Below are 18,759 nucleotides of genomic sequence, written 5' to 3'. Positions count from 1 at the left end.
GACGTCACTGTTTATAGAAAATATTAATCCTAGCGGTGAATGCTAATTAATGCTCGGCGTACAATCGTTTAAACGTCAGGCCAGATCCTGAATGGTTCCGTTTATCGTTCAGAGGGATTCTATATTCATGGTAATCCAGCGGAACGTGGGGCTAACGAGTTAACGCAGATTCGGTGGAATACGCATTCAACGAGATACTCGGAGATATTCGGATTTATTTATTTAAGTGGTCGCGCGTCGAACGCCCACGCTCTGTTCCTGAAACAAAGGATTTACTAGACTGAAAATGTGGGTATTACGTGCAGGGCTGCAGTCAGCGCGAAAATATTGAACCCTACTACTCTGAATGCACCATTTATTCTCTCGAAGTCTCTGTTTATAGAAACGAAAATGTGCAGAAATTAGTAGACTCTTCTCGAGTTCCACTATTCTAAAAAAAATGAAAAATTAATTTCTTGGGAAGGCAGTACTGGAACTACCAGAACAGAATTGTAGAAAAATTGTTTTACAGTGTTTGCAAAAGTATATCATTTTTTATCTGGATACAACGTAATTATTACTTTCTCTGTTATGTGTTTTAAAGGAAAAAATGCGTTCTTTTGTTCCTTTTTTTCTTTTTTTAAAGATATCTATACAGTCTGATTAATTGTTTGCTCCTCTACTATCAAAGTGTTCCGCCTAGGTTAGAGATTCTCTCCCTGGCACAGAAATTCGTTTAACCGTGGATTAAGTTTTGCTCGCGCCGAGTTGATTGGCTAGCTATAGCCTTTGCCTTTCCTCATCGATTATGGCTATTATCCATTGATCCGCTGCGCCCGTGCAAACATTGAGGAGAATTTTTCATCCCACGTTTCGCGCTGCTCGAGGGTCTGCTGTTGATTTTCGGTGTTTTTACAACAAACCCTGAAATATGGTGAAACATTAAACACTGAGGGGATAGTAGAATTTTTCCAAAAGGGAGCATGCAAAATTTACAACCCTCGCTGTAACAGTTTGCAACCTTAAAGAGCTCTGATTGTATAAAAAATATCAATATTTTGAAATGATTTTTCTCTGTAATTTGCAGTCCTCTCAACCCTTTCACTGCGCGATGGCTCTCGGCCCAATATTTAGAAATGCTTAATGATGGAATCCCTCGATGAAATGTCAATAATGCAGCGTGTGGACTGCGTGGGTGGTGTCGACAGATTTCCATCATTTAGACGTTTCGATCTTGTCGAAATTGGAGGCTGTGTTTTGTAATTCTGAGGTATTTGGCATGGGTATTGATGAAAAGATGCAGGTGTGCTTTAATGCAGAAGGTTCGAGGTGTTAATTAGTGACAGTCGAGATGATAATTAGAAGCGTTAGGGTAGCGTCAAATACTGTGCAGTTTGCTTTGCCTATCCAGGGTCGCGTGTATGCTCACCCTTTGAAAGTCCCACGGCGCTGTGTAAGATCATTTGAGCGTGTCAGACAGTGCCACGAGGTCAGTGGCCACGTGGGGGTCAGGGACAGTGAAAGGGTTAAGGGGACACCTTTAAAGGGATTCCTTTCGCCTCTCGTTTCGTCAGAGAATTCGAGACCTGTGGCTTTCAGAAGAATTTCTGGGACGATTCTTTAAGTGGCAATTCTGGGCACTCGTGTTAATCTTTGAGGGGTGAAAATATCTTTTACATTTAATATCTTTTCACTGCTTCTCGACTTATTTATGATGATAATCATAGATTTGTATGTACATTAATAGGTCTTTTACTCGTACAATAATTAAGTATGCTGCAATCGCTGATAATAGTTCGTCTGTCCTGGGTCAGAGGTCATGTTGAAAAAATTCCAAAGCTCCGCAGCATCTCGAAACTTTCTGTGGACCAACTCCTCAAGACCCTCGAGAATCCTGATGAATCCTCCCCTCTCAGCGCCGATAGATCTCGGATTAGTAGCTCGAAGCTGTACATACGTGTGCCAAGAATGTACCCCAGGAAACTCATCAAAACTTTCATTAAATCCTCCACGCTGAATAATTTCTAAAATTTCGGAGCAACTAAGTGGATCACGTTAACAGTATCAAAACACTGAATATTCAGGAACTATCGACATGCTTTCGCGTCTAAAAAATCCTGTAGAGTTGCCTCAGAGAAGTGAGTACAGGATCCTCTCGATATAAGCTCAGTGGCACAGTAGTTTTGTCACTTCTTGAATACTATTTTAATGCAAAACAAGAAAATGAAAAAAAGGACTTCATTTTTCAAGTTTCTACATCATTTCCAGACTCGAGCTTGTATCGAGGCTGTAATAGGCCTTGGTTCCCAGAGAGGGGAGAGTTGCTAATGAGGGAAAGGTCGAAAGGGCGGTCGAGTAGCATTAATTTCTCCACTTTTTGAAAACCTATTTTACTGCAAAATAAAATACGAAAAATGGGACTTTGTTTTATAAGTCTCTGATTTAAAGACTCGAGCTTGTATCGAGGCTGTAATAGGCCTGGGTTCACAGAGGGGGGAGGGTCGCTAATGGGCGAAAGGTCGAAAGGGTGGTCGAGTAGCATTAATTTCTCCACTTTTTGAAAACCCATTTTACTGCAAAATAAAATACGAAAAATGGGACTTTGTTTTATAAGTCTCTGATTTAAAGACTCGAGCTTGTATCGAGGCTGTAATAGGCCTTGGTACCCAGAGAGGGGAGAGTTGCTAATGAGGGAAAGGTCGAAAGGGCGGTCGAGTAGCATTAATTTCTCCACTTTTTGAAAACCCATTTTACTGGAAACTAAAGTACGAAAAATGGGACTTTGTTTTATAAGTCTCTGATTTAAAGACTCGAGCTTGTATCGAGGCTGTAATAGGCCTGGGTTCACAGAGGGGGGAGGGTCGCTAATGGGCGAAAGGTCGAAAGGGCAGGAAGAAGGGCGGTCGAGTAGCTTTCGCCCTTGTCGGCTTTGTTCTCGCTGAGGTGGGAAAAAGAAAACGGCGAGAGTATCCTTCGCTTAACGCAGAGTCAACTCGTCGCCGTTGTGCGGCTTCTTAACGAGAAAGCGCCTCGAGAGAAGCAGCCGAGCCGGTCTATTCACTGAGTCGCGCCACTCAGCTCGCATCCAGTTGGCTGATATTAAAGGGCTCTGTTGGCGGGGCCGATCCCCCATCTGGCCACGATCCTGGAATTGTTGTGAACTGATTGAAGCCTGATCTGAACGATGCACAGATCAGCGAGACTGGAAATTAAAATGACTGTGTTTAGATAAACAGACTGTGGATCTTTATGCAAATTGCTGATTTCATATATAATATCAGAGACATGGAACCTGACTCAAGAGTTCTTTTTTCGAGGAAAATCAGTAGAATAATCCTTGAGTCAGACGTAGAAAAATTAAGTAGAATAAGTCATTGATCAGACACAAAGAAGTTAGGAAACGATATTAAAAAGATGGAAAATTTAGTAGAATAAATACTTTGCCCAGGTACAGAAAAATTCAGTAGAATAAGTCACTAGCCAGGCACAGAAAAATCAGTAGAATGAGCCTTGAGCCTGGCACAGACAAATCAGTAGAATAAGTCTCAAGTCAGACACATTTCACTGATATTCCAAATTGTCTATCTGCATAAGTATCCACAGTCTAGTTTATTAATAATAGCTTCTTTATCTTTGAAATCCGAAAAAATAAGTTCCTCATGGGAAACTTGAGAAGCAGTTCTTTATTCTAACTTTGTTACAGTGCATATTTTCTGCAGTTGAATTTAATTTTTCTTAATGTACCTGCGGCTGCCTTGCAATTGCAAACGTAAAATTCCAATTATCATTATCTCGCTACTTATATCCTACTTTGCAACTGAAAGCTCCCCATGAGTTACAAGAACAAACGTTTTTACGTCGTGACTTCTGCTTGACTTTTTGCTCCCACGTTATCTTTTAATCTCTTTGAGCCTCTGCCGCGTGCTGTCCAACAAATCCTCCCGTCGAGTTAGCTTAAAATCGCGTCTGCAATGGCTGTACTTCTCAGAAACTTCTGGCAAGCTTCAAAACGCCACGATTTCGCAATTTAACTTATTGCTAGAATCCTGGGTTCGCCGAGGTCACGAATTCAAGCCACAAAATTCAGCTACGAGACGAGATTCAAAAATTAGAAGATCCACGAATCAAAAAGGCATTTTCCATCCTTTTAACATTTCTCACGTTTCTCGAGAAAAACACGCCTGTCTCGAACACAGTCAAGCCTCGAGTTCCCTCGTGCATTTCCTGATGCCGAATGTTCTCCAAGAAGCGGCGAACACCTCGCGATAAGGCAGAAACGATTGGCGACGGAAGCGAGAAAAAAGTAGGCCAGCGCTCGGAGAAACTCACATCGCCTCTGCTCGCTTCGAAACACCACATAGGGATCCATAAAGACTAATTAGCGGGAGGCACAGAAAACCTTGAACCTTTGTCGATTATCTAGCGCCATTATTATTTATAAAATATTTCCTCGCGTATTCGTTATTCCCTGTTTGCTCACAGTTCGGTATTAGAATCTCACATATCAATTATCCAAGGCCATTTTTTACGCCTAGCTCGAAACCATAGAGGCCATTAACGAGGAGAGCAGCTGGCAATTAAGGCCTCCTGGCTATTCAGGAAATGAAATCATTGGGAGGAGTTAAAGCCTTTTGACATTACGTGGATATGGCTTTGGTCATTATTAGGCCTTTCAAAGCCTCTGAGAAACGATAGCAGGAATAATTCATTCAAGTTTAAAAGTGGACACGTATTGGGGCAGCCGCAGAAGGGGGCGTGTCCCCTGGGGGCGTGGCAATTTAACGAACCCTGTAACCCAGTTTGTGACGAAACTGATACCGAGGATAAGCGTTCAGAGCCACGGGGCACGTGGGCTGCGGTAGAGGGGATTTTGAAAAGCTATAAAGGGGAAAAGTTTAAGAGGCGATATTCTAAAGCCCTCCACCTTGTCGAAAGATGACGCTACCGAGTGAATAGCGCTGGGTTTCAGATTAATGCCCAGTAAGAAGCTTTTAGGAGAAGATCCTGACTGTCACATGTGGCGATATTTTTTTGGGCTTCGCTCTGAATCGCGGATTTGTAGCGGCGAGAAGGCTGAATGAGTTTCGTGCTTTATGTCCCCCTACAGGGCGACTCAAAAGAAGGGCCACCAGCTTTCCGCCAGTCTTACGCTTTATTGCTTCTCTTTCAATACTCCCACTTCCCTGTTGCCAACTTCCATTAAGCAAAATCCCCTGCAAAGAGCCAAGGAGCCACTTCTGGCCCAGGGAAAAGTTCATATTTAATCAGGACCGTTTTTCCCTCATGGCAACACTTTTTGTGCAGTGGATTCTGGGGAGAGAGCCATAAATTGCTGGCGCTCCGCGAGGAGTCGATATTGCAGGATAACTTAAGATACCTCTTGCTCCAGTGACGGTCAATAGCGAGTAAACCGCCTGGCGATAGGCCCCTGGGGTTGTGGGAGGGGGTGGAATTCTGTCTATTGTTTTTCCTCGAGCTGTTATCAATATAGGACACGTGATTCTCTCTTTTATCCGACTGTCAGTGAGCCTTAACGAGCGGAGAAGGAAATCCTGGTAGCGGAGCGCGGCTCAGGGCGAAGATTTCGCAATCTGCACCGACGAATTAAGCCATTAGGGGAAGGAGGGATTCTCGAGCCTGCTCGCGCCTCGGTCTACTCGACGATTACCTGGCGGAAGCGTTGAGCACGTTAATTCGCGGACAGCGGTTTTCTTCCAGGCCTCTTTTTCATTGGGCTCCCCTTGTGTGAGCATAGAAATAATATAAGGGTACTTGTAAATGCAGTAAACTGTCATTTAGATAGTTAGGTAATTTGGAACAAAGGTTTGAAGAATGCAGCTGAGTTCGCTTCACAAGTATCGGAGGTATTCTTTTGCCAGTTTGAGAGATTCTCAAGTAGAAGACTATGGTACATGTGATTGTATCTTTAAATGCAGTAGAGTTGTAATTTAGATGGGTGGGTAATTTAAAATCGAAGTTTAAAGAATACTGCTGCATTCTGTTGCTCAAGTAACATAGTTATTTTTTCTATTGTGAGAGATTTTCAAGTAGAAGACTACGGTCTACACAAAGGTATTCATAAATGCAGGAGAATATCACATAAATGTCTAGGTACTGTAGAATCGAAGTTTGAAGAGTGCAGCTGCATTCTACTTCCCAATTAGCGCACGTATTGTTTTGCCACTTCGAGAGATTCTCAAGTAGAAGACTACGGTCCACAAAAATATACCTATAACAGCAGTAGAATATAATCGAAGTTTCTAGGTAATACAAAGTCAAAATTTAAAGGGTGTAACTGCATTCTTCTATTACTTCGAAAGATTCTCGAACAGAAACCTACGGTCAGACGCACCGTACTTAACATCGCTCCATCGCTCAGCAAAGGCCTCCCCGAACCTCCAGAAAGAAAACCCTCTATTCCCTAATGTCTTGAGCAACCTCTTCCCACATTCTACCTGGGAAATGCTTCGCCTCTGCTGTTCAAAGTCTCCACTCGCGATCCATCAGTTTATTTATCCTTTCATTCGTTGCGACGTATTGTCCCACCGCCAACGACCGATACCCCGCCCTGTAATCAGCACGGTTGAAGCTGCCTGCGACGGAACAATGCTCTTGCGTACGTATTCCAGTACTCACCCTCTCGCTTTCCTTCTTTTTTATCAACGAACCAGCCCTACATCCGTCGGGACTGGACCTCGTTCGCGCGACGATCCCGTTTAATCATTGAAATTGGAGCTCCTAGAAAGACTTTCCATCCCTGTGCCTACGCCCTCACACGACACGAACAAAAACGCGGAGGTCTTCGCTTTGGAAGGCTGACCAAGGACAGACACGATGCGTGTTTAGATCGATAGACAGTGGGCCTTTATGCAAATGCACAGTTTTATACGTTGTATCGGAGAAATGAAACCTGATGCAAGAGTTGTTTTTGTAAGGAAGATCAGTAGAATCAGAAAAATTCGGCGGAATAAGTCACTAGTTTGACACAGAAAAAATTAGTAGAATCAGTCACTAGTCAGACACAGGACAAATCAATAGAATCAATTACTAGTCAGATACAGAAAATTCAATAGAATAAGTCAGTAGTCAGACACAGAAAATTGAGTAGAATAAGTACCTAGTCAGACACAGAAAATTCAGTAGAATAAGTAACTAGTCAGACACAAAAAATTCAGTAGAATAAGTAACTAGTCAGACACAGAAAATTCAGTAGAATAAGTCAGTAGTCAGTCACAGAAAACTCATTAAAATAAGCCACTAAATACAGAAAAATTCAATAGAATAAGTCATTCGTCCAGGCATAAGGAAAATTCAGTAGAATAAATCACAAGTAAGATACAGAAAATTGAAGTCTTCGTCTTGGAAGAGTGAGTGCTCTCATTGAGTTTCGAGGCTCGTCGAATGGGGATCCTTATGATATACGCGTTGGCGCTTATGAGTTGTTGCCTTGTTTCGAATTTCGATGCCTTCGATATTGCTCGAATTTCGCCAACTTCGGGTGTAATTGAATGTGGAACGTGTGACGTGTAACATTTGTTCGATTCGCTGAGATAATTGAGGGGGTGGCCACCCTCCCACAGCCGATACAAAAGTTTTCTCGCCACTTCCAGAGTCCCCCGAGTCGAAGAAGTTGGAACGAGATTAAGTAGAATCAATCTTTCGATGGAATAATAATAGGAATAAGATCTGAGGAAAGGCGTTCGCCAGGGGACTCTCTGTTGATGGCTTCGAATGGCCATTCGGTTTTATCTTCATGGGACATCTGCCTATTAAAAATCTTATCGCTGACAGGAACTCTGTAAAATCGTGAGCCTCGTATCCAGATTAAATTTCGTTTCAATACGAGAATCGTTTTTCCCTCAGCTTGGGATCGATACTACCAGCTTAGCCCATCGGCATGCAATATGGGAAACACGTTAACAGAGATATTCGCGGTGAATTTCGAGAAGCTAGTAAACTTCTACTTAGGGAAATGCTTTTTCGCCGAGGGAACTTATATTGCCATGGGATCAGAAGATACTGAGATGCTTCTAGAGAAAGGTATCAAAGAAATACTGAAAGAAGTTGTAGTCACTGTCTCTCACAAGGGGAACACTATCACGAGCCGCTGAAGAGAAATCTCTAAGCTCGATTTAAAGTTGGACTCTCGTTAATGCGATTCCTGGGCGTGCTCGATGGACGAGGCTTCCTGTTTGTCATAAACTTTTAAGAACGCTTCGCGGTTCTGTCGCCGAGGGTCCACAGCTCTCCTCGAATTGATACGTTCTCCAGAGATTCCTGTCGACGCTGCAACTTTCGATCGCGCTTTTCGCCGATGCATTCTCTCTCGACACGCCGTGACGCCAACGTCACGGAAATAGATCTACGTCGATAGGTATTTATAAAGTCGAGAACAAGTTTAGCGAGCTGGAATGCCATGAGCTGCAGCTGTCATATTGTAGAATGCATTTGGATCATTTCTATATTTTCTATTTTATTCTGGATGCTCGACACGAAGGTGTTAGGAATTTCAAGTGCTAGTAATTTCATATGTCAAAATAGGAAGGAAGTTGAAAATGACAAAATTTCAAAAATGTTGAAACAGTACAACATGTTCCAACTTAGTCACAGAAGAAGCAGTAGAATAAGCCTATAGTTGGACGTAGAAAAGTCAGTAGAATAGGCCTAGTGTTAACACAACAGACTCAGTCGAAAAAGCAGTAGAATAAGCCTAGAGTCAGACACAGAAAAAGTAGTAGTATCAGCCTAGAGTCAGACGCAGGCGATTCAGTAGAATAAGCCTCGAGTCAAACACACAAAAATAAGTAGAACACCCTCGCTAAACTTACACCAAAGGTATTTTAAAAATCCCAAGATTATCAATTTTAAAAGACTATACTACTATCACAAATTAAGTAGAAAGAATGACAGATTTCCAGCTCGTTAAAAGCAGCGAAAAATCAGCCCTTAAGTAGCTGAAGCAATTTTCACTCAGTCCCTCGGAAATGTCCACATTTTAATTATTCTAATCGCAGAGAGGGGACGAGACTGAAGGCAGGTGAAGGGGATGAAGAGATCGGAAGTTTCGTTTTCCAGGGAAACTGCCTTTTCAAACGGACCGCGAAAGGTTAAATTCTACTTCACAGATTACTCTTGAAGAGACAAAAGTCGCGCGGACAAAACCCTCCCGCTGGGTATGCATGGGCCCTGGCCTCGAAGGCTGAATTACATTCGTCACACGAGCATCCACGTGGAGACATTCAACTGTCAGCGTGTAGCTTCGCTCTTTCCCTGCGACAGAACGTGAACCGCGCGCGAGCGTGCACACACGTGTAGGGACGTCACTCGTTTGTCTCCTGGCGAGAACAGTTGCCATTTCGTGATTACCAAAAAAAACCGACGCTTCTGGTTCCTGTTAGAAACGATACGTGGATTCTTTTCGAGGTTCTGCGAACGTATGAATGATTCTTTTTTTTTAATTTACTTGGGAGAACATTCTGACAACATGGCCTCTTCATCTTGAGGAAATTTCTGTGCCCTTTGGCTCGAGGAGGTTTTAGGAAAATGGGGTGGCGCGCTGGTGAACTTTTGGGGTTGACATTGCTGGTCTGTTATAGGTGGGGAAGTTTAAGAATGTATGAAGTGGAAGAAATGTGAGGGTGAAATATTTGGATGTTTCAGAGTTTCGGAATGGGAGTTCTTTATTTTTATCAGTGATAAAGGAGAGCCAATGGAAGAAGAGAAGAGAAGCAGAAAAAAAGGGGAACTGTTTTAGGTTCAGGTCAATGAGTTAAATAACTTTATTTCGAGATTGATTTTCAAGATAGTTTTTAATATTGTAATTTTCACATTTTTAATATTTAAAATTGTGAATATTGCAACCTAGAAACTGTTGTGTTTTAAATTCTCCTAGTTCTCAGACTGTAATTATTTAATTACTGTCAAATATCTGATGATAAATAGCCATACATTTTTAGTCAGACTCCTACCTCAGAGGAGTCACATACAGCCAACTTTCAAAGTTGTAGCACTCACAATTTTTAATACAAAAAAATGCTTGAATTTGAATATTTGAACACCTCTGGGACAGAAACAAAGCAACGCATAAAAGTCTTATTCAAGACATCCCAGTAAATTCCCAGCGTCCATTATTCAAATGAAGAGCTATCAAGCGTAGGCCAGCGATGCCAACAAAGCTCGCAGCCCAGCATTAAAATAATTCCATCTAACATTCTCCGATGCAGTTACTAAACGACTCAGTGCTGTCTGAAATACCTCGCGATAACATTTCGCCTCGTTCTGCTCTCCAATAAATTATTTATTTATTTATAAACAGTAACTTTTCATTAATGTGCAGAAAGTTAATTAAACGAGTAATACAGAATAAGATACACACACAAGAAAAAGAGAAGGGTACTGGTATGGAAAAAAGAATTCCATCCTTGGAACTTGGTTCCACCATTCCTTCCAATTTTTCACGCTGCTCGATGCTCCACGAACCCACGGCAACCGGAAGTGGATGCATGGACGCAGGAAACGGCGCGTCCGCGTATGGTTTCGCAATTTGACGAAGGCTATAAAAATGCAGGGAGCCACAGCCATTTGGTCCTGCCTCGTGTGTTATCCTGGAATGCAATCCGGAAATTTGTCGACCCGCGTTTCCGTTTCCACAATCTTTTTCACCGCGGCGATTCGTCAAAGTGAGCCTTGCCCCAGCGAGGTGGCGAAAGGAAACACGGAATCCAGCGAACGATTCCAACTTCGCCTGAAGCTGTCCTGGCTCGTCGATCTCGAAGCGATTTTTCCGCATGTTTACCTCGATTACGTTCGACACGACTCTTCCTCGTATTTCTGGGGAAGTGTAAGCTTTCTCGAAGAATGGGGGAGCCAATCTGATTGAATCTGAATGAATGGGTGAATAAGCTTGGAGTCAGGCACGGTAAAATCAGGATAATAAGGGTAGAAGTAGACACGGAGAGAGACAGTGGAAAAAGTAGTAGAATCAGTCTAGAGTCAGACACGGAAAATCAGTAGAATAAGCCTAGAATTGGACACAGAAAAATCAGTAGAAAAGACCAAAAGTCAGACACAGAAATATGAGTAGAAAAAGCCTACAGTCACAGACAGAAAATCAGTAGAAGAAAGTAGTAGACTATGTCAAGAATCAGACAGAGAAAAATCAGTAGAAAAAGTAGTCGAATCAGTCTAGAGTCAGACATAGAAAATTAGTAGAAAAAGTGGTAGAATAAGCCCATAGTCAGACACATAGAAATCAGTAAAATAAGCCTAGAATAAGAGGCATAAAATCAGTAGAAAAATCATATAATCAGTTTATGGTCAGACATAGAATACCATTAGAGTAAATCTACAGTAAGACACAGAATGATCAGTACAACAAGTTTATAATCAGACAATGAAGAATCTTTTTTATCGCGGCAATTCGTCAAAGTGAGCCCTGCCCCCTCTCCACCAGGAGGCGAAAGGAAATACAGATTCCAGCAAAGGAATCCAACTTCGCCTGCAGCTGTCCTGGCTTGTCGTCTCGAAACTATTTTTCCGCATGTTTAACTCGATTATGTTCCACGTGACTCTTCCTTGTATTTCTGGGGAAGTGTAAGGATGCCCAAAGAATGGGTGAATGAATCTGACGGGCGGTGGAAGAGGGTTCAGCAGGGATTTACCAGTGAATGGAGAACGCAGTTGGTCTTGGAAAACGAAGAAATGTGTCTCTTAAGGAAATTTGAGATATAGGAATTTTTTTGAGATTAGAAATTATAGGAAAATTCTTCTATTTAACATCTTTTTAATAGAAAAACTGTAGTGGGAGGAATTTTAATGAAATTCGAATGTGTAGGAAGTTTGTTTATTTTCAATTTTTTTCTTCATCCACAAAATCACTATAAAATTCAGTATCTCGCTGTGAGTAGTCTGTGGTGAAGGGCTCAGCGGAATCTTGTTTGCTTTTCATTATTGCAAATCGTGTTTCATGACGTATTTGTGCATAATTTGTACCCCAAAGGAAGTTAAGCTCGTCTAACCGTATTCGAAGACAGCATTTCACGCTCGTCGGTGGAAGTACGCGAGCACAGCGCAAGCGTGTCGATGAATCCGCTACGCTGTTCGCTACGATCTCCACAATCGCGTATATCAGTGTCATTTGCATTCTCCCGTGGCCTCTCGGGCTTGGAACTGAGTCAAAGTTCGTGCACGAAATGTTCGCGCCTTGCTTTGTTGTTCCCGATCGCCCTCTGCTTCGGGGCTTTTCATCAATCGTTTTTAATTACGAGGCGTGGCGTTAGACACGCGGATCGATAGGATCGTTCTTGTACGTGCGTTCAAACTTGGATGATTGTTCAATCCATTAGGGCCCAAATTTGCGTAAACACAATCTCAATATCTTTTCGTTAGCATAATACTTGCTGATCTATGTTGCAGGATGTTTTAAACATTTATAAAATTGAAGTAGAATAAGCTTAGATTCAGATAGAGAAAAATTAGTGGAATCAGCTTAGAGTTACAGACAGAAAATCAGGAGAAAAAGTAGTAAAATCAGTCTATAGTCAGACACAGGAAGATTAGTAGAAGTAGTAGAATAAGCCCATAGTCAGGCATAGAAGAATTAGTAGAAAAAGTAGTAAAATAAGCGCATAGTCAGACACAGAAGAATCAGTAGAAAAAGTAGTAGAATAAGCCCATGGTCAGACATAGAAGAATCAGTAGAAAACGTAGTAAAGTAAGCGCATAGTCAGACACCGAAGAATTAGTAGAAACAGTAGTAGAATAACCCCATAGTCAGGCATAGAAGAATCAGTAGAAAAAGTAGTAAAATAAGCGCATAGTCAGACACGGAAAAATCAGTAGAATAATCCTAGAGTCAGACACACAAAAATCAGTAGAACAGGCACAGCGAACTCTCATCTTACACCAAGTAGTATCACCTCTTAAAATCTCCGACACCTGTTATCAATCACCCACATATGCTTCGATAACCCACTTTAATTCACTCACAAAACCTCGACTGTGTTTAACTCCTAAAGAATAGAATGAAGAAGGCCTGGCTATAATTCTAAAAAAAGCTACCTCTATACAAACGAGTTTACATCGAGTACAGACCCCATATACATCGATAACCCACTTTATCTCTCACAAGCTCTCAACAAAGACCACAAGAGTAATTCCAAGAACCGATGCAGGCATTGACGAGCTCATACCGAGAAAATACAGCATCCTGAACACTGAAAGGCCTGGTAACAAAAGAATTGTATTTAGAGCTTCCAAGAAACATTTTCTTTCCAGCATCAGCCTGAAGCATAAAACCGCGTCGTTCCGCGATAAACGCTTATTGAAAATTTGACGAGAACATTTCTGACACTGTGCCCGCGCGCGTCGATGGGAGCGCGGCGTCCCCGCCTGAATAGGCCTTTGTGCTCGCGTTTGTAAATTATTACGTGACCGAAGGGAACGCGATCCGCTTCGCCTACCGCGATCCGCCTCTAATATTTAATCGAGCTCTCGCGAGTTCTCGATAGCCCTGGTACACGCGCTGAGCCACCCCCGTGATTCCCCAAACGGAAGTGCTGCAATCGATAGACTATTCGAGATCCATACCTGGGCTCACGTCTAGAGAATTCTGCTCTCGGCAACTTCGAACAGAAGAAACATGTCCCGAACTCTGCCTTGGAAACGATATGCACGACTACTTGATTTATTAAGGGCCAGAATTATTGGATAATTTGGAAGCACCTGATTTTGCAGGGGTAGAAAAAAATTGTGAGGTTTTTGGGTATATTCTTATATTGCTGAGTCAAACACAGTTGCTCTGAAGACTAATCTTTCGAAACCCTGTCAGTACACTTTACAAGCTCATTGCAAGCTTACACGGGATTAAAATCAAAATCCAAGCTTCTAATCATCGAATACTAAAAAATCTGAAATTTTCAAGCACTTCCATTCCCCTGTGACGAACCCCAAAAATGCCACCCTGTGCACCCTCATCCCCTATCGCAGTTAAAAACTAATCCCTCAGCCATAGAAGTATCTGTCTCCCCATTTCGAGGGGTAAAATGGCTGGCGTGAAACAAACAGCGGAATAAAAAAAGCATCAGCCACCCTCTGTCGCCGAGTCGCGCGCGATAGCATCGCGTTTAATTCGTCGATCCATCGTAATTTATCTCCTCGACAGCGATGTCGCGTCGACAAAAACCGCGAAAATTCCCGTGGGCTCGATGATCCGCCCTTCGTCTAGGCGCGGGATCAAACAGATCGCCTCGAAACGATCAGTTCTGTGATCCAGGCGCTTCTGACGATAAGAGGATTAATTCCGAAATTTGTGGCGATTAAAAGTTGGCCGTGAGTCGACTCGAATCCCCGCGGCCGCGGAATTTTATTTCCTCGCGACTTGGGGGTGTGGAGGGGGCGAACGAGGGGCTGGCGGCATGCGTCATTTCGAAGGTGGACAATTTTCCTCGGGCTCGTCTCAGGGAGAGAAGGTGGAAATGCTCGCCTCGGGAAACGCAATTCCATTTTCGCGGACGAACGACGTTCCAGGAGTGAAACACGCGGCTTAATATGCGGCCATTTCTTATTTGTGTATTTGTTTACTTATTTATGCGGGGTAAGGAAGCATCTGGTGTGAGTAGCATCTTGGGAATTTATTCTAGAGTCAATTTAAAATTTATGAGGTAGAAAAAGAATTTATAGCACAATACAGCTTATTTATTATTTATTGTTAGGAAACCGAGAATGCAGAATCTTTCAGTGGACTTTATTCTAGGGTGATTTCTTTTCATTTAAGGTCATTTAAAGGTTATGGTATTGCTGTATCACAGTTTATTGAATTTGCCTTGGTGTGCAGAGTACTACTGCATCATAAAATGCACATATTTATGCACGTTAAAGTGCAGAAAATTAGCGAAGATTTTCAGAACTCGAAAAATATTACCTTAAGGGAAAAAACCATGCATTATAATATTCTTGGCTTTAAACCCAGAAAATTTATCCCTACGTATTTTTTCGTCCCAGGAAAAATAACGAAAAATTATAATGTGCAAGATAAAAGAAATACCCTGTAGATAAAGTCAAGTATCTCAGAGGCAGAGCATGAAATTTTCATAACACGTTCAGCAAAGATTGTAAGAGAATATACTCCCAAGATCAGGAATATTTGTTACAGGATTCTTGTCTGAAGAGGCACTGTACAGAGCTGGCAAGCTTGAATAAGAAAAAAATGTGAATTTCTATAATTACAGTAGGTAAGAATATTATTAATACTTGTAACTAGGAATAATATTAATTAAATCGACGTATCTCCCACACACAAAAAATTACTACTATGTTAACATCTGTCTCGAGTTCAACCTTACCAGTTCTGCTCAGTAATCGCCTGCTCCATACTGCCTTCGAGAACGTTAACCATCCTCTGCTCTGGATCGATCCATGGTCTCTGTTTTCTTGTCGCGGATGGCTCTGCCCTTCGTTTTTGCGACGATCCTTCGTGGGTCATGCCTAACAGGAAATTGGGAGGATATTGGCGAGTTTACATCGAGGAAACAGTGTAGAGAGAAATTGTATGCTCGCTGGGGGTGGTAGTGCGGTTGTCATACATTCGTGAAGCAAAAAGACAAGTGTTCCTTCGAAAAAGAATGTCGAGTAGCTTTTGAGGGTATTCGAAAAATGTGTTGCAAGCGTTCAAGGGGAATTAACATCGAAATGCACGCCGCCCAGGGGCTCGATTTGCATTCGGTTCGAGTGTCGAATTTTAATAAAGAGAAAATTTCGCGGCAGCGACGAGATAAAGGCGAGTTTTCACGATCCTATCACTGCCAATTAATACGCCAAACATTGGGGCATGTAAATTCCCCGAATTTCGAGTGTTCGATTCCATTTGCGACGAATCGGTGGAAAGTAACGTGGTAACAGCCTCGTGGCGAGGATGGTGCTCATTAAAATACAAACAGCGTCCTCGAAATGAATTTCATTTGCCACGTATAATAACGTTCCTTTTAATCCGTACACATTACGCTAAGGTACGACTGGATTATCATTAAAATGCTATGGAAACAATCATTCTGCGTTAATGCAGCGAAATTGGGGCTCGTTACGGGGAATAATTTAAGTTCTGCATTTATCGCTTCGAGCAAATTTCGTGGAACATTGAGGAAGAAGAGGGTAAAAGGAGGAAATGGAATTCTGCGCTTAAAAGAATCACTGTCTAAGGAGAATGCTGTGGGGGGATTGGTTGGGTATTGGGAAAGGTAGGGAAATCTATGAAAATATTGGGAAATGTTGGAAAGTGCTGGGAAATGTTGGAAAATATTGGGAAATCTGGGAAAATATTGGGAAATCTGGGAAAATATTGGGAAATGTTGGAAAATATTGGGAAATCTGGGAAAGTATTGGGAAATCTGAGAAAATATTGGGAAATCTGGGAAAATATTGGAAAATCTGAGAAAATATTGGAAAATGTTGGAAAAATATTTCGGGCAATCTTGGAAAATCCAGGGAAATTGTGAAAAACATAGGAAAATTTTGGTAGACACTCGATAATCTTGAAAAATGATATTGATATGTTGGAAAATCATGGAAAATTTAGAAAAAACTTCTCAAAATCAATTTCCCCAAATCTAAATAAGAACAAAAAACATTTCCCTATATCTTTCACATATAAGCTCGCTTAATTTTCAATCTACATAATCTTCAACTCACTAGTCAGTACTTTATGAACCCAGCTCAATTGACGGCGTCAATATACAAGCTCTCCATCAGTCATGGAAAGTGTATAGTCAGGAAGGATTTCCCTTGTCAGCGGGAAATTAATTTTCCCAGCCATAAATCGTGCCTCGTCGCGTTTCAGGGAGCAACGTATCGCATACCGATCGAGCTTTTAAAAGTTCCACTGACAAGTTCCTCCTTCTCACCGTGACAATTGGAGTCGGGGTGAAATTACACACCACCCTGTCGTGAGGGGTGGCTACGCTTTGGGTGTGGCAGGCGGTTTCTTCCGTCTGTGCCCGACGAGATTACCCTATTTCCCATCAAAGACGTCTTTTTCATTGAGCTTGCGAGAGAGATAGAATTGTCGGGGGCAATTACTGTGTTCAAATTGTGTTGGAGCTTGAAACGAAAGATTTTAGTGATATCTCACTGTGATTTTATTTATTCAAAAAAATTGTCTGTATTAAAATACCAGAGTGGTGTGTTCTGTGGCTTTCGTACACTGGGTTTTATATTATATAGGGTGTTTATATTGTGCAAGCTGAAACAGGCCATTTAAATACCTCTTATCTTTTAAAACACTTTGTAAAAAAATGATTTTTTTTGCGAGATATTTTTTCATATTACGTCGTGGACGATTTTCGTGGTCCAGAAAAGAGAGGAGATATTTAGCTGACCTGCCAGTGTGGCTTGTATTTCAAGTTGAAAGTGAGAGAATTTTAATACAACAGGCTTCGCTATACGTCTGACTTATGGCGACTAATTCTACTTGTCTCTGTAATTCCAAGGCATAATTATTCTGTGTTTTCTCGAAGGAGATCACTGAAAAAGTCGTGAAAAATTGACTGATCTCTCAATAGATAAAATATATTTTCTCACACGTCTGAGAAGAGGGTCTCGAGCACGCAGGTCGACGATAAAAGCTGTCCACAGAAAAGGCATCGTCAGGTGCTCCTTCCTCGATGATGCTCGCCTGACGACGATCCTCTTGGAAAAGCTGAGGGGTCCAGGCGTCGAAGTGTTCTCACAGACAAATCTCTCGGGCTGAAAGGCAGATGGAATTACACGGGCGCTGCTCAAAGCGACGTGGCTCCCAGAGGGAGGGCTGCATCCTCCTCTTCTCGAACAATTTGCAAAATCTCATACACGATTGCCCTTCGTTCTGCTGTCCCCCAGCAATAATTCAGAGGCGCAGAAGAATTCGAAAGGATTTAAACTGGCCTCAGGTCTTGTCGAAGGTAGGGAGAGTGAAATCCCTCAATCAATCTCTGCTGATTCACAAATATTTTCCACATCCCACTTAAGAATAATCTCCACACACCCACTACGATGGGCCACCAAAAATGGACCACCCTATACAACACACAGTCACTTCATCTCAGTTTCTTCTTATCACTCAGTCTTCTGCAAAATAAAATCTTCTTCCTTCAATTTTCCAAGCTGCTCTAAATACAGTGCCCTCAAAAAGTGGTGGTCGACATTTCATCGCTTCTCTCCTCTTCTACCTCAAAGATATACTTCCTAAGCCATAAAAATGTCCAGCATTAATGCAATAAGTGCCTTCGTGGCCACTCACGAGGTATTCCTCAATTCCCTGGAAAATATCTCCGTCTGGCTGGAGATTATTCAAGCGATATCAGCGCAACGAGATAATCTTTCGATGGACCAATTTAGAAGCGGGTCGCGAATCACGAGCCCTCGTGCTCGCTCGCTTCGCAGGAAATTCATAATCCCAATTTCGCCGAGTTCCAAAAGTTTGAAAAGTGCTCGAACGCGTTTGTATGGCTCCCGCGAAATTACTTGGCTGCTCTTCCCTCCCGCCAGCCGCGAACACGGGTTAACGTCAATGTTTTCGAAACGCTGAGCTTCCAACGCTCTGCCAGAACGTTTTCAAAATATGTATTTTAATTTAAATGAACGTCCAGTCCCTCGATTCAGAGACAGGAAATTATTGCGCGGTTTCGTGGCCCCAGAACAGCTACCTTTTGTGTCACTGACATTTTCGCGAATGTGGAGCTCCTTCCTCTTTGACGAGAAATTTAGTAGAAATGTGAAATTCATTTATTAGGTATTTTTATTAGAACATGG

At 42.1% G+C, this 18,759-nt stretch overlaps 1 protein-coding gene across 1 annotated transcript in view; it reads left to right on the top strand.

Moving 5' to 3' along the window:
* The window catches only part of LOC143181685 (uncharacterized), a 46,045-nt gene that overhangs the window by 854 nt on the left and 26,432 nt on the right, over window positions 1-18,759 (top strand). The window lies entirely within an intron of this gene.

The sequence above is a fragment of the Calliopsis andreniformis genome, chromosome 7 (genome assembly GCF_051401765.1).
Source record: "Calliopsis andreniformis isolate RMS-2024a chromosome 7, iyCalAndr_principal, whole genome shotgun sequence".
Taxonomy (NCBI): domain Eukaryota; kingdom Metazoa; phylum Arthropoda; class Insecta; order Hymenoptera; family Andrenidae; genus Calliopsis; species Calliopsis andreniformis.
The sequence above is the reverse complement of the archived record's forward strand: the minus strand, read 5'-3'. Positions and strand labels throughout refer to the sequence as shown.